The 15256-nt window shown below is 41.9% G+C and overlaps 1 protein-coding gene across 6 annotated transcripts in view; it reads right to left on the bottom strand.

Annotated features, from left to right (window-relative positions):
- AFF3 (ALF transcription elongation factor 3) overlaps positions 1-15256 on the bottom strand; it is a 493384-nt gene that overhangs the window by 230097 nt on the left and 248031 nt on the right. The gene's annotated exons all lie outside the window — the stretch shown is intronic.

Raw genomic sequence — 15256 nt, 5'->3', positions numbered from 1 at the left:
CCACGGACGGGGCAGCCAGGGCACCGCACTGGCCTCAGAACTGCGGTGCTGGGCCTTCCAACCACGTTGACTCTAAGCAGGGCAGGCTCATAGGAATACAGCACATGACTGGCAGGTGTGAGTTCCGTTCACCCTGGGCTCCATCCCATTGTGGAAGCATGGCTTCCATGGCCAAGGTGGATTCAGCCCACCCACTGAACACACGCAACAGTCCTGCTGAAAACAGCGATGCTGGGGCTTAACTGCAAGTCGGGGAGCTCTACTGTCCTCAGAGCTTCGATCTGCCGGTTGGACGGAAGACCAAAGGGAGAAACATCCTCTCAGCATTTGCAGGGCAGGCTGGGTGTCACACTCCAGAGCCCCTTGTCCTGTAACCCACACTGTCCTGTGCTGGGGAGATGGCAAGTCTCTGAGGAATGGTGGCTTCTGGACACAGTCGACTCTGGGACCATCGTAAGTTCCAGAGATGCTGTGTGGTTCCTGCTGGTGACATGCTCCTGGAGCACAGGAGGCAGTGCTGTGGGGACGGGCACGAAGCACCTGCTGGTGGCAGCGCCCGCGGTGGACTCAGCAAGATGCTTCTCTGGCCTTTGAATTCAATGCTATTGACCACAAGTCAGCGTGACACCCGAGAATGGGGCTGGCTTCACGATGTCTTCCCCTAGCCCACTTTTTCTTTCCTGCTCCCAGGGTTCCGTCTCCAGCAGGAATGTTGATCTGCACCTTGGCGGTTTCCCTCGTTCATTCCAAGTCATCCTTCGGATCGCAGGTCGGTATGACTTCCTCCAGCAGCGTCCCTGACCCTGCCGCACTCATCACCCAGCATTTGTTTCTTCTTCGGAGCACTCACCACAGCTGTGATTCCCGCACTGACTCGGGAAGGGTCTCCTCTCCCTGTAGAACACACACTCCACCCACTTCGGGTCTCCGTGCCCTCCAGCGTGTGCTTCACACAGCCCTGAGCGTGTGCCAAGAAGTCTGCTGGTGGACGGCTAGGCAGACAGGATCTACTCCCCGCGGCTCTCACAACTGGGAGCACCATACAACCAGCCCTAGGACAAAGGCTCTACCAAAGACCCCTGTGTGTGCCACCCCACCCTCGTTTGCTGGTGGGAGAACACAGAGCATCGTTAGAAATCTGCCACCCTTCACACTGGTCAGGCGCCAGGGTGAATGAAAATATGTGAGGCCTGAAAAGGTCCCACACACGACTGAGAGTTTTTCCTTCCCAGAAGTAGATTTGTCCGAGGCTCCTGACTGAGGCCCGGGCAGTTTACACAACTTGCTCCAGGCCACAGGGCAGCAGAGCCTAGACCAGAAAACAGGGCTCCTGGTCCCCAGTGGCATACATTTTCCCTTCCAGAAGCCTTCCCCGATCCCAAAGGCTGTGCTGGAAAGGTACGCATTCCCTTAGCAAATCTGAGCTCATTTGTTTGTCAAAGGTACCTGGGTTTCTACAAGGTTTATATAGTTTGGGAACTTTTTATTTTTTTCAACTTTGGTAAATTACACACAACATAAAATTTACTATTTTAACCATTTTAAAGCACGTAACTTACTGGCATTGAACACATTCTCACTGTCACCGCTGCCTAGGTCTAGAACTTCTCATCACCCTGAATGGAGACCCCGAGCCCCTTGAGCAGGCACTCTCCACTCCTCCCTCTCCCCAGCCCCTGGTAACCACTAATCCACTTTCTGTCTCTGTGGATTTTTCTATTCTAGATATCTCATAAATGGAATCATACAATACGTGGCCTTTTGCATCTGGCTGGGTTCACTCGGGATAATGTTTTCAAGGTTCATCCACGTTGTAGTGAATGTCAGCCCTTCATTCCTTTCTGTGGCTGAGTAACTTCCCGTTGGATGGACAGACCACGCTGTGCTCATCCGTTCAATCAGCTGATGGACATTTCAGTTGTTCCCGCTCTGGCTACTGCGATAGCACGTCTACAAACGTCTGGGTACAAGGTTTTGTTTGAACACCTCTTTTTGCTTCTTCAGGGTGCAGAGCTAGGAGTTGAACTGGTGGGTCCTACAGGAACTCCATACTTAGCTCTTTGAGGAACTGCCAAACTGCTTTCCCCACTGGCTGTGCCATTTTACATTCCTACCAGCAATGTATGAAGGTTCTGACCCCTTCACACCTTCACCAACACTTGTTATTTTCTGGTTTGGTTTTGTTAATAAAAGCCATCCTAATGGGTGTGAAATGGTATCATATTGAGGTTTTGATCTGCATTTTCCTAATGACTAGTGATACTGAGCATTTCTTCATTGGGCATGTTGGCCACTTGTGTATCTTCTCTGGAGAACAGTCTTTTGCCCATTTTTAATTGGGTTGACTTTTTGTCATTTTGTTGTAAGAGTTCTTTATATATACTGGATACCAGACCCTTAGCAGATACATGATTTGCACATATTTTCACCAATTCTGTGGGTTGTATTTTCACTCTCTTGATAGTGTTCATGGATGCACAAAATTTTAAATTTCAGTGAAGTCCAGTTTACCTACTTCTTTCTTTATTACTTTGCTCTTGGTGTCACGTCTTAAGAAACCATGACCAAATCCAAGGTTATGAAGACTTACCCATGTGTTCTTTTAAGGGTTTTACAGTTTTAGTGTTTATAGTTAGGACATTAACCCAAGAGTTTGAGAACTTTTGGGTGAAGTTTATTTCCTTACAGATTATTTGATAAGTTTTACTTAAAATAGGAACATTAGCTTTGTGTAGATTACTCCATTCTACTCTCATCATTAAAAGATCAATGACAAAGTGTGTCAGGCACAACCACTGTTGCCAACAGTGCATGAATGTAACATATATGTCTATCCTTATAAATCAAGAAAAACAGTGTTCGGTATCATAAGATTAGAAGACCCCAAGGCTTTTCCTAATATCTCATTCCTCTTTCCTATACTCACCCCTCCTCTTGTTTTCCAAAAGTTCCAATTTGGGAACACACATCTCATGCCCCCCCAACTCCTATTTCCCAGCACCTTGTCCAAGGACTGTTCTGGAAATGTCACCATTCTGATCGGCCAATTGAATCAGATCAAGGAGCTCTTTTTGGAACCCGCCCAAACCCTGTTTCGTTTCCAGGGCAGCCAGAGGCAACCATCACAAAGGTCATGTGGTGAAGTCTTGGTCAGGCCAGGGCTCAGTGGTCCTTCGAAATGACCTCTTTCAAGATCAGGTGGCAATAAGGGGTCGGATTGGAAAACGTACCTTCAAACCCACAACTATTTCTCTTAGCCTCCTTCCAAATCCCAACCCCTTTCTGCTGTGTCACGTATCAGCAGGGCAAATGTTCACTTCTCAACGTCCTTTCTATTCTCCACCTTAAAGCAATCAGTCAAGGAGGACCTGATTTCATGCTCTCCTCCTGGTAGAGTCGCCCAGGCCCACAACGCACTACAAAAACTCTTCAAATGAAATTGTGCCTTGGATTCCTCAAAGCTAAGCCTCCCCTGAATTCCACACTTGAATTTCATTTGAAGTGATTTATGAAGTGAGTGTCCAATGACAGGATGCTCTAACAAGGCTGTCTCCCTATAATCCAAGAAATTCCCACTGCCTAACTCCCAAAAAGGAGCCGAGAGAGAAACGCAGTAAAGTCCTGCAGATACTTCAGGCACCAACAGAGATGAAGTACATAGCACTGTTGGGTTGGGTCATCTTGATGGCAGCTCCAACCATGAGCTTTGATGGTCTGGATAGACATCAGGTCATTCTCTACTGGGAGGGCTCCTTGCACAGCTAAGGAGGTGCCAGGACAGAGGACTTCCAACAAGTCTCAGGAAGTCCTGGCTTTAAATTACAGTACAGAAAGGCTTTAGCAGAGGAAAGTCTCGGGGCTTCTCTGAAACAAAGCTGACTCCTGGCCACCTAGGGAAGGGTACCACACTGGGTGTGAGTCTCCAGGACCCCATGGGGATTGGATTGGATCCATGAGGCACAATATTGTAGGAAGTTCGAATTGGAAGGAAGCTTAAAGCTCATTTTACCCAACTCAATGACTTCAACAGATGGAGAAACTGTGGCCCAGAGAAGCGAAGGGCTTTGTCCAAAATCATTTTGGCAGCCAGGGACAGTCAAGGTAGAACCCAAACACATTTCTTCAACACCGGCTCAGTGAATTTTCTACCATTTTGTACTCTCCCTCTAAGCTCAGCCCTTAGACCTGGCTCTACTTGAGGTCCCTGTCGTGCTTAAAGTACGGAAATAAAGGACTGTGGATAGTATCTGGGTAAATTTCCTTCTTCCCTCCTGTGTTGCAGATTATCCAACACTTAGTCACTTGGTACAGATACTCATTAACCTCAAACATCACATGCAGAGACGGGAGAGGAAGTGGAGAGAAAGGGTTAACACTACTGTCTCTTCTGTGACATCAACAGGCTAGAGACAAGGATTTGTGTCCTCAGAAACTGGAGGACAGAAACCTACTTCCTCTTTTCCAAATACATAAAGGTAGAGGAGGGTAGGGGGGAGGTAGGTAGGGTTGGGATGGGCAGGGTGTGGGGGTCGGGGAGGCTAGGGGGCCCTTTCACCTTCTTTCTTTCTCAAAGTCTTTCTCAAGTCTGGTTTCAGCTGCAGTTGTGTACTTTGATAATATTTACATTCTTAAAACTTCCAGTGTTTATGAATAAGATTAAAACACGCATGTAATTTACATCTCTAAATCTGTGTTTATATTTTTCACAATAAAGTCATTGCTTCCCTTGGAAAGGTACCCACTGAGAAGGAGGGCTGCACAATGCAAATTTTAATTACTCTGCGTTTTTTTGAGGGTTTGTAGCTGTTGCTTCACACTGCATTGCTGAGTGGTTGCTCCGTATTTACTCCAACTTTGATGAACCCACCCCGTTTTCCTACCATTCCATTTTGAAGTCTGTCATAACAGTCTCACCTCATTGAACCTTCAACTAAACTTCAATTAAAAGCCAACAACCCCAGCTGATTCCCCTTCTCTCCAGCCTTGTCTATCACTTCCCTTTTCCCACGGAACTGCTTTCCCTAAATCTTACCACTGAAAGATACACACCACACGCTCCGCCAGGGACATGTGAGGACCGGAGCTGTGGGCGAGTACAGCTCAGGAAACAGCCCGGAGCATCCTATCACTGAGAGCGCAAGTCCCTAATTCCCATGCCAGGCACACAGCACTGGAAGAAGCAAGCAGAGCTTAAGGAGAAAAGGCTCGCTCGACCAGATCAGTGGGAGATGGCATTTCCCTACAGAAGAAACGAAGCTGCATGCATCCCAGTCTCCAAAATAGTTTAACTCTTCATCAGACACACTGAAGGCGGAACTTTCATTCTAAACTAAGACTATTTTGAAGTCTCAATACTTTTGCCAGTGAGCGCTCAAAAGGCCCTCAAACATTTAGAAGTTGTTTATCATAATATGCACACTCTTCATTAAATATTTCTACAGAATTAAGTAAGTCTTACTATTCTTTACAGAAAAACTGAGCTACAAAGAAATGGGGAGTCCCATCAATGTCACCAAAGCCATGGGCAAGGATCGAAGCTCAAAGTCAGGGATCATCACAAATCCACGTGAAGCCCCGTCCACTGACTGTGTCCCCAGCCACCCCTGAGACCAGGGTCACTGTGGACAAGGAGGCAGCCAGCCAGTTCTCTCTTCAGTGGGTCTTACACCCAACTTAACACGTCACCTCTCCAGGCTACCCTCTGCTCCCAGTCACCAAGCTGCAGTGGTCCCCCTCCCTATCTCCTGAAGGTGCTCAGCAAATCAGTTCACCTTTTGCTCCACTGCTCCCATCTCTTCCTCTCAAAACTGCTGTCACTGCCATCACTTATTCATACACTGAGAAAAAAAAATCACAGAATAATAAAAAAAGAAAAAAAGAAAGGTGTATAAAGGGATATCATAACAAAGTGACAGCAGATGGTGGCAACATTATTCTCAACTCAAGGGCAGTTCATAGCAAAAAGAAAAGAAAAGAATTGGAGAGCACAACACAGAATGAGGAACAATAGGGCATTAATAGAGCATCACAGATATGCTGAAAAAAAGGAAAAATAAAATTATTATGTTTGGAAATCTTTAATCCATTCTTATTTTTCCTAATAGAGAAAGGATACCCCCCCAAAATAAAACCTCATAAAAACCACCCAACTATATAAGGGGGATAGAGAATTTGAAAAATAAAATTCAATAAGGCTAAATTGAAAGCTGTAATGAAATTATAACATTATGAGGAAACCCCAACTTTTCAAGCACATGTGAGATTGTGACTGGAATGGTCACATACTGAGCCACAAAACAGCTTCAAAACGTTCCCCAAAGTAGTTGTTTTATAGCCCAGACTCTTTAACCATAAGCTATCAAAACAAGCTATGAATTAAAATAGGGTAGACAAAAAAATCTCCTAGAATTATTGGAATAAAACAAATACCACACACTTATCGCTTCATATTTACAGACAAATACAATTAAAATACTGCAAAACAAAATTATAAGATGCCCCCAAAGATACTTTTAGAGGCAACTTCATATACTGAAAGATTTCATTATTTCTTAAAAGTGTATGTGCTAAGGGAAAACCAATGAAATATTTCTAAAACAAAACAAAAAAAAATCAGAATTTATAAAGCCAAAATATAGTTTCTTAAAAATCAAAACAAAAATAAAACACACTACCCAAAACCATTGTAGAGAGTCACCTAAAAATCTGTTCAATAAAAAGAAAGCCCAAATAAATGTAATTTGATATAAGAAGAAGATAAAATGTATGGAAGGGATTATAAATTACAAGTATGGATGTTAACATAGAACACAATGCCAATAAATAAATAATTTTGATAAGGTTGGCAACTTTCTGCAAAAAACTGGCTTAAGAAATAAAAATGAGATTGGGCCTATAAATCTGAGTATGCAGATTAAATTAAATTAAAATTTATCTTCAAATAAGGCTTTAAGGCCAAAAGGTTTAGCGTGAAGTGCTTTAAACTTTCAAGGAAGAGCTATTTTCCTATATTTTTTCCTGTATTTCCTATTTTTTTTACTATATATTTTCCCCTCTAGAGTGGAAGTTACTGGAAAGCCATATGACTTATTTTTTTTAATTAGTATAAAAACCTCACATAAGAGAATAAATCAATATCCCTATGAAGATAAATGTAAAATCCTCAATAGATTATTAGTAAATATGATTCAATAAAATGTTACAAGAATTAGTGGGAATTTAGTGAAATTCATCCCAGGAATGCAAAAAACAGTTTAATATTTAATATTAGGGCCTTTTTCAAGTATTGTATCACTAGGGAAAATATCTAAGACTGTGATCATCTCAGAGTTTTTCTTCTTTTTTTTTTTAATCTCAGCAGATTTTTGATCACATCCCTAGAAAAATCCAAAAGACTCCACTGTTACTGTTATTAAGAAGGGAGGTTTCAAAAGTGGTTGGCTATGAACAGTCATACCTCAATAGCTCTTCTGTGCAGCAGCAATAAACACTTTAAAAATATGAAAAAAAATCCCACCCACAATATCAAGAAAAATAAATGAGTAATAACTCTAACAAGAAATGTTTAAGACCTAAAAGAAAAATCTTCAGAATTCTACTGAAAGATACTAAAAAATGCCTGAAAGAGACTGATCCAGGCTCCTCAAATACCTTCCAACTCTAATATATAACACAAAGCCAAGTAAAAAAACCAGGAGGAACAAACCACAAAGTGCATTAACTGAAAAAAAAAAAATTGGAGTGTCCTTTAACGGAAAACCTACCATTTTTAAAGTATTCAGCTTAGTGGTATTTAGTACATACACAATGTTGTGAAGCATAATCACCTCTTCTATTTCCAAAACATTTCCATCCTTCCAAAACCAAACACTGTACCCACTAAACAGGGTCTCCCCAATTCCCCTTCATTAACTTTTTAATATGATTTTACTGTAGTAACAAATACCATACTGAACTGAAAATAACAAAATGAGAAAACTGTTGATGAGTATCATTTACTTGTATTAGCTGATGTTACAGGGGACATGGTATTTCTCATTTATGTGTTATCACTAATTCCTGGCAGTGTCCTTGGTACAGAATAGAAGGCACGGATGGTGTTTGTTGAATGAATAAATAAGTGGCCAATCTATTGAAAAAAAAAGACTATTGTAAAAATTAAAGTCTTACACTTTAATATGGCCAGTCACCTACATTACAAATGTCTCTATTTTATCCACACACACACACACAAATCACGAATTATCTTAAAGACAAATTCTTAAAACATCAACATTTATTGACTTCATTAAAATTAAGCATATACCCATTAATACAGAAGCCATTAGCGAATCATTTGGCTTCCCTAATCTGTAAATTAGAAAAGAACTAGCCTTGCATCAATAGGCAATATTGCTTAAGAGTTGGTCATCGATTTTTTGTCGGATTCCTAGCCATAGGACAAGGTCTTTCAATCGTGTTATTATTCTTATAATGAAAATTAGCGATCTCAGTCAGAGCTTGTAGTTGAAAGTGCATTTGGTTCTCAGAAAGTTAAGTGGTTTGTCAGTGCACTGACCTCGTCAAAAATCTATCGATGGCATAAAGAGATTAAAACCAGAGACAGTGGTTTTACATCCTGATCGCTAATTGATATTGAGTGCTTTTAGACGGAGTCATGTCTCAGTACTGTGCCTGGTGCCATGTACCAGGGCCACCCTCCACACTGTCCTGTCAAAGCTGGGCACAGAAACCACGTAACAGTAATAATGAGCATGCACGTCCCACCTGCAGTCTGAAACCCACAAGAACGCTTCAAATCCTCTGTCTTCTTTCATCTAAAACTGCGGTCATTACTTTTGGCAAGAGGAAGACTGCACGGACTCAGACAAGAGTGACAATGCTGAAGTTATTTAACCCTCAAATGTCAGGCAGGCTTAAGTGAAACTTCTAAAAGGTACCATTTCCTTTTTAACACTTTCCTGAATCTCACCCTGCACCCCATCTATTTATCACTGACCCTTGAATAACACAGGTTGGAACCACTTACATGCCCATTTTTTGCCAATAGATATGTAATATCTGTATTTTCATTTTACAGATCTTTAACTGAGTGTGGGGGAAACTTTTTGTATGATAAGAGATCACAACACATAGAATCTAAAGAACTAGGGTGTGAGTCCTGATTCTGTCCAAACTGTTCCAGCTTCTTGCCCGTGCATGAGTCATTTATCAATTCCTTTGTTTTTGAGGCAGAGATAGCAATATGTGCATTATTGATTATTCAAGGGTGAACTGTTACCTAATAATAAATAATATATTATTCGTAGATAGCAGAAAGCTTACTGATAGGGCATCCCTATAATATATCCTTTTTTCCCTTAAATGATGGAGGGAAATGTATAAGAAAAATACACTAAATTATTATTTATAGTTGGAACACAGTATTCTTTTCTAATCATGAAATTCTTTTTTTTTTTTTTTAATGGAGGTACTGAGGATTGAACCCAGGACCTTGTGCATGCTAAGCACACACTTTACCACTGAGCTATACTCTCTCCCAATCATGAAATTCTGAACACAAAAACTTGCAAGATGGGTAAAGCCTGCCAGTGTGCCTGAAGAAATTAACCAATTAAAGATACATAGGACTGCTCTGATTTGTGTCCCATAGTAAGACACATAATCAGTTCTCTTCTAGCCACGAAGTGAAATGACTGTTGTAAACGGCAAAAGTGGGGCTACATATCTGGCAATATTCTACTTGGCACATTCTGTTAAATTTATTTAAGCATTTTGCTAAAAGACATAAAGCAAAGATTCACAAATAACCCTTAATATGTTATATCCTTCATGAATCTTTCTCTCCATTATCATATCACCTTTCCAGAAAGGTCTCAGGGCTGTTTGAGCCCCAGAAGAGAGTTCACTCATGTATGCCTGACATCGACTCTTTCTGTATATGCTCCACGAAGAGATACGCTAAAAATAAACGCTGAACAGATAAATCCACTGAAATCAGCCAGGGTGCAGGGGACGAGGCTTACCCGAGAGTAGAAGCAGGTAGCATTGGACAAGGTGACTGAGAAACTGATGTATTTTTATTGGCTGGTGAGACGTTTTTAATACTCAAAGTTTTTGATTTTAAAATAAATCTATCTACAATGCCATACTTAATGATTTTCTTTTTTTTTTAAATGTGTGCACATTTACAGCATATTTATTCTTGAGTCTGCTGGTGCAGCTTTACTGTTAGTCTTGGAACATATTTGCAGACTAACAAGGAGGAGAATTGTCATAGTGGATTTCACCTTTTCCCTCCCACTCCCATAAAATGCTGGGTTCCCTCAAAATCTGTGTGTGTGTCCTGGTGTAAGGCAGAATGAGTTCCAGTGTCTGCAGAACTTGAGGTACGTGGGGTTGAACCTGGATATTAATCTACACGCTTTTCCCTTTATCAGAGCAGGTCTCAGAAGGCCCCAGGAGGTGCCTGCTGACCCCTGGGTTTCCACATAAAATATTGCCAGACAAAGCCATCCTCTGCGATCCTTACTGGGCAACTCAGGAAGAGAAGAGCCACGCCAGCTCCTGGGTCCCTACCACAAAAAGGGCAGAGCTGTTTTCCATCCCTAGACCACAGCCCGTTGGGGGCCCAATGAGAAAACAATCTCTCTGTGTCTTTGCTCCCTCCCCAGTACTGCAGAACCCATTGGAGTTATAAGCCAAATGGAGACAAACAAAAGCTTTACAAAACAAAAAGTTTAACAATAAATAAATAGCACATTTTAACCATGCTGAGACTGTCATGGCAAGATGCCATCTGGACAGAACGCAGACATCCCTTCTTCAATGCCGCCTGAGATCCTCCAAGTATAAGGAACAGTTGGCCTGAAAGCCAGTTGCTCAGGTCCCTTTTTGGTTTCAAGAACTTTGACTCCTTGGGCTTTTCTCTGGAGAATGTTACAGTGTTTGATGGGTCAAAACACAGGTTTCTGCATCAGGGATCTCTCTTTCTAACAGAGAAAATTTTAACTGTGTTTCTTGAAAAAATAAAATAAAATAAAGGCCTGACATATAATTAAAACACACCCAAGATTATATTGGAACACTTTAATGAAAAAAGATCATTTTGTGATAATACCAAGAGCCGTAAAATTAAGTCAGAAGGTGTGAATAAAAATTAGTCAAGGTTATTTTCTGTCTAACACTGTGGCCTAAAGGCTCACAGAAAAAGCAAAAAAAAAAAAAAAAAAAAAAAAAATTGCTCACTCATCTCACCTGCCAACCCCTCCTCTCTACTATAATACCGATGACTAACATGCATTGTTTGATTATGGACCTGATTTCGAACACGGGGAAAGTAAATGACTTTTAGAAACTACTTGTTCCTTTAGGCTAAAGAAAAAGGACACCCCGAAATTTATCAGCTAAACAGGAACAAGTGATGCGCACTATTGTATGTGACGTGTAACCAGAGGCGCCAGAACCACCTGGAAGCAGGGTGAAGAGAATAAGAAAAGGCCAGCAAGTCATCGCGTAGATGGTGCGGGCAAGGGAGGCACAACATCAACGGGAGAAGGGGAAGAGCATGACTCAGCTTCCATCCTGTGTCTGCCTTTGCGCCAGGAACCATCCTCCAGGTTAGAAGTCAAGTAAGTTACCAGGCTCCATACCCTCGTTGGGTGCCAATACTAAGAGAATGCTAAAAGCCACACGTAATGATTTTCTTCTTTTTTCTTTCCTTCTCTCTCTCTCTTTTTTTTTTTTTTTTGCTGTATCATGTTACACGGCAGCCTCAGGAAAAAAAAAATGCACCAAGAGCACTGAAGGAAATCGCTGGTGTGGGCACAGACGCACCATCTCAGAGAAATCATAGCCCCACCAGGAAAAGGCCAATGTGTTAGCTCTTCCCAAGGCAGGATCCCCAAACTACAGACTTCTTTTTTCTAATTGAAGTCTAGTCAGTTGACAATGTTGTGTCAATTTCTGGTGCATGGCATCATGTTTCAATCACACATGTACATACATGTATTTGTTTTCCTATTCTTTTCCATTATAGGTTACTACAGGATATTGAATATAGTTCTGCCTGCTGTCCAGGAGAAGCCTGTCTGTTCTATATGTAGTAGTGTGTATCTGCAAATCTTGAGCTTCCAGTTTCTCCCTTCCCACCCTTTCCCCCCTGGTGACCATAGGTACATTTTCTGTGCAGACTTCTAGGTTTGTCCAAGGTCCCGAGGATCTAGAGAGAGGCGTACGGAACAAGGGCTTTTGAAAATCCAGTTCTGCTCTTGTCATGTGTGTCTCCCAGGGGAGTGACCTAACTTCCCGAGATGTCATTTTCCTCTTTCAGAAAATAGGGTTGATACTAGCACCTACCAAACGGGAGGGCAAAGTGAGGCAGTGTTTATGAAGCAGTGAGGCAGGTGCCTCCCACATGACAGCTGACCAGTAAACAGGCATGGCTGCTTTCTTTTACAGTTATATAGGGAAGATTCTAGTACGTAGAAACGAAAGCAGTGATTATGAGGAACCAGCATGACATCACAGAGGCCAGATGACATTCTCTCTACAATTTCCTCTGGTCTTAAACATAACGTACCTGGATTTCTGCAAGGTATCTGTCAAGGACTTCTAAGATCTCTCAGCAGGTGAGATGGAAATGTATGAATGGGTCGGTCATTACCATGGTTAGATGGATTGGTCATTGATCGAACACGCATATCTAAGGAGTAAGTCTTGGTCAATAAATATCTATTGAGCTTACTATGTGTCTGGCAAGTTCTAGATGCTAGGGGTTCATAGCTGATTACAATAGACAAAAAATTCCTGCCCTTGTGGAGCTGAGATCCTAATGAAAGGAGACAGTAAAGTAATAAACAAATAAACCATACAGTATACTAGAAGGGGAAAAATAAGAACAGAACAAGGGGACGGGGAACGAGGGATGGGGCATTACATGGGAAACGCGCTCATCTTATGAGTGCGCCATCTTGGTCAACCAATGGATGGTTGAAGGTCTGGGCTGAGTGAGCTCCCTCCCCTCACCTCTTCTCTACCTATAAACCTGTAGCATTTTTTTCCCCTCTACTGTGAGAACCCCATGGCTCTTAATCATACTTGTGTGTTTAGTGTTTCCCTTTGTGGCTGAGCTGAAAGCCCCGTGAGTCTGGAAAAGGATGACAAGACTGATGCAGGTTCTGAGCACGTGAGGAAGAGTCAGAGAAAGTGGAGATCATATGTCACGGGGAGGAGAGTTGAATGGGCCACGCTGGCTATCTTACATATTTAAAGGTCACTGTCAGGGAAAAGGGTTTAAACTAATTTTGGATCACTCCAGACATGGGAGTTTGGACAATGGGGTTGAGTACAGGAGTCATTTTAGCTTCCTGAAAGTTCTTTATCAAAGAACCATTTAAACCATGAATGGGCAGGATTAATTACACGTTCAACCAGAAACTGACTATCTGAGTGGAAGCCAGTTATTAACTCACACCTCTAGGTGTGAGATTCTTTCTAGCTTTAAGACTGTAATCCTGGTCACTTTCCATCAATTTTCATTTAATAAAATGTTACACGGTAACTTTCTGTATTTTTCTAGTTCAGCTATTGTACTGTATGAGTTACTTGTGAAGGAAACCCATAAAGAGACTAAAAAGAGTATTTTAAAAGTACTAACCTACACGTGAATAAGAATTATTACAGTATCCGATAAATTAAATGGATTAATTGGATAGAGATTTGAGAGATTTTTAATGAACAATTAATCAATAAAAGTATTCAACATGAAAATCTATTACAACCCTGTTGACATTATTTAACTTCAAGCACTTGAGTTCTGCGTGCTCATAATTAGTGAGCTATAAAAGATGCCATCCAAAGGAACATAATGAGAGGAACTGTTTATAATGGTAATTAGTATTCGTTTTCACAGAGAGGAAGGTTACAGCTACAGGTTGCAGCAAATAAAGGGTTAAACTCATTGCTGCGGAAAATACCACACTTAGGCAGCGTTTAATACATACTAAACTCTGTAACGCAAAGCCTTGCCTCAGAAAACACATCCTAAATAAAGCTTCGTGCCCAGACAGGAGAGATTTTCCAAAGGGAGGTAGGAAGTCCCAGGAGTCCATATACCTTCACTGGATGTTACGACTCAGCTCCAGCAGCTGACTTATTTGTTCCTTTCTTGGTTTCTGAAATCTTACCTGCATATAAATGTTCCACAAAAAAATATTTGGTATATTGTGAAGGTCAGCAAAAAAAAAATTTTTTTTTTAAATTTTCATTCCTGTGTTTGGGCTGGAGTGGACCTCCTACAGAACTTTACCTCCTCCTCTGGGCACCGTTGGAGGCTTCTCCCAGGCTCCCAGTGGCAAAATCTAGACTCAGAAGTGGGAAACATAAATCCACGTACAAAGACCCTCACTTTTGTTATTCTGGCTTTAGAAAAAATCAAAGTTTTCATTCAACAGAGATGAAGCTCCTGCCCCTTTACACAGAAACTCTAATATCTATAAAGCTCTAGTCAGTGGAGACAAAAATGCTTTCTAGACACATAGTTGTAGCAATAAAAGCATCTCTTCACCTCTCACTGTACCTCTGAGCCCACAGACAGAATCTGCTACTCTACTGACAGAGAACCCGCCGACACTTGGCAATAATTCGAGTCGACGGTCCTTTCCTAGACACAGCGGTGTAACCATCAACATCGAATGTTTTCTCTATTTGTTCTACATGCAAGGCTCAGCCTGAACAAATCTTGGACTGGTTCCCAACTTGAAGTCACGAAGACATTGAACACAGGTCCCAGCCGAGCACGGCAATGATCAGGGCAGACCCAGGAAGCCACGTGGACAGTGAGCCAGCAGTCGGTCAGTGTGGCCCATCCCATGAGCCCCTGGGGCTGAGCCAGTGCCCAGCAGACCTCCTTCACAATGACAAGAATCAAAGAACCTTAACAGAGGTATTGGGGGCTTATTATTCATTGTCACTTGCCTTGAAAAGGAAAGGCTGAGCGCCACCTCTGATCAATACAACCTCTCTGGCTTCCTGCATCTTTTCAATCTGGAAAGCAGGAAGATGCCTTGATGTTGGCACGAATCCCACTGTGCCCCCCAAGTGCAGAAAGTCTCCTGAGGGACTAGTTATAACCACACAGTCATTTTTATTTAAAAGTTATTTATGGTGGGGAATGAATTAGGAGTTTGGGATTAACAGGTACACACTGTTGTATATAAAATAAACAAGGACCTCCTGTATAGCACAAGGAACTATA

The sequence above is a fragment of the Camelus dromedarius genome, chromosome 33, assembly GCF_036321535.1.
Source record: "Camelus dromedarius isolate mCamDro1 chromosome 33, mCamDro1.pat, whole genome shotgun sequence".
Classification (NCBI taxonomy): Eukaryota; Metazoa; Chordata; class Mammalia; order Artiodactyla; family Camelidae; genus Camelus; species Camelus dromedarius.
Note: the sequence above shows the minus strand (reverse complement) of the source record. Positions and strands in the feature narration are given on the sequence as shown.